The sequence below is a fragment of the Myxine glutinosa genome, chromosome 5 (genome assembly GCF_964187855.1).
Source record: "Myxine glutinosa chromosome 5, kmMyxGlut1.1, whole genome shotgun sequence".
Lineage (NCBI taxonomy): Eukaryota > Metazoa > Chordata > Myxini > Myxiniformes > Myxinidae > Myxine > Myxine glutinosa.
In genome coordinates this window covers 172,095,445-172,097,495 of record NC_136265.1, presented here as the reverse complement: position 1 = coordinate 172,097,495, position 2,051 = coordinate 172,095,445, and positions in this window count along the sequence as shown.

The window sequence follows — 2,051 nt, the reverse complement described above, 5'->3', positions numbered from 1 at the left end:
GGCATGGGGCGGTGTACTTTGAATGTATGTGTACTTGTTTGTTTTCTTGTTTGTTTTCTTGTTTGTTTGTCCGGGCGATATCTCAGCCATCCTTTGAGCTAGGAAGCTGAAATTTCGGCACAATAGTGAGCAAGTCCTTTGTCAAAAACGCTATTTTTATTTTTTTGATTAATCAATAAATTGAGGAGTTATTTAACTATTAGCGATTAATTAAGTACTTATTTAATTAGTCAAATTTCCTTTCTCTTCTGACCATTAACTCAGGCACCTTTTGAGTTAGGAAGCTGATATTTGGACATGCCAATGACCAGGTGATTTGGCTGCAAAGGATATTTTGATTTATTAATTAATCAATTAATCGATGAATTATTGAATTATTCGATTAATGACAAAAAAAAATTTTTTTTTAAGTTACAGATTCTGATGAAATAGTGGTAGTTTATGTGTTCTCTGACCAAATTGTTTAATAATTTAATTTTTTTATGATTATTATTTATTTATTTTCATTATTAATCATTTATTTATTTTCTTTCTCATTTGGCCAATATCTCAGGCACCTTTTGAGCTGGGAAGCTAATATTTGGACATGAGTGACCAAGTGATGTGGCTATCAAGGATATTTTTGATTTATTGATTAATCATTTCATCTATTAATTATTTATTGATTAATCGATTAATTATTTATTGAGTAATCAATTAATTATTTAATTTTTTATAAATGACTTATTTAATTAAATTTCTAAAAGATACATCTTCGGATGAAGCACTAGTGGTTTAGTTATGCGATTAGCCAATTGATTATGAAAATATTTTGTGATAATCTTTTATTGATTTTAATTATACAATTAATCAATCAATTAGTGTACACCTCTCCCTCCCAATGCAGCCTCAATGAGCTGCACTGTGGTATTGCCGGGCGCCGGAGGCGCCCCGGCAATGCCGCGCTGCAGCATATTTAATTATTTGGCATGGGGCGGTGTACTTTGAATGTATGTGTACTTGTTTCAGTTTTTTTTCCATGGAGCGGTTTCGGAGCTATAGAGGTGCAACCTTTTTTCGATTTTCCAAGATGGCGCCTGTACCACGTGACATATGACGTCATAATTATCATTTTAAAAATTCCACAGTAGGAGCCGCTCATATTCTGAAAATTTCGTGCCAATCGAACTAACAGCTGCAGAGGATTTTTTTTTTCATACTGATCAGATCAAGTGTTGTACTTGTCGAATTATGACGTCATAATTAAGGCACTGTTGACATCCTCATCAACATATCTTATTCCCCATGGTGAGTACTTGACAATGAGCCATGTTTCCATTTATTCCATTTAGCGGTTTGGGAGACATAGAGGTGTAACGTTTTTCCAAGATGGCGCCTGTACCACGTGACCTATGACGTCATAATATTGACCAAAATTTCCTCCAGGAGGAGGCCCTCCTATGGTGAAAATTTAATGTCAATCGGACCAACGGTTGCCGAGAAAATGAATTTTTAAAATGAAGAACGGCACATACCTTTACTTTACTGAAATGCAGACACGTACGAACTTAATGCTTGACCGCGCTTTTCGCTTCACGAGCGCAGAGTAATAAATGAGAAGGTAAAGAAATCAAGCATAACATATCATTCTCTTTGCTAACCCCTCCCCCCTTCCCCTCACCTTTCGCTCTTTTTCGCACCCCTCTCTGTCTCCCACCCTCTCGTCCCTTCCCTCCCCTTCTTCCCCCTTCCATTCTTATCCCCCTACCCCCTCCCGAGCTTTGACCCAGAATGTTTGGCCATGACAAAGCACAATTACACTAATTTTCTCCTCCGTTGTACTCCAATATGGCCGCCGGGTCCTCTGCGCTAAAAATTGATGACGTCACTAAACAACCTCCATATGAAACAGCAGAACCTTAGATATATCCCATTAATAAAGTTATAGTATTAACACAAATATAAACAAGTATATATAAAAACGGATGGATTAAAAAAAAATAGAATTTTCAAGGGAGTGTTAACAGCGTGAATACGTACTGATGCGAACTGCAGTGTTTCGGAAATACAGT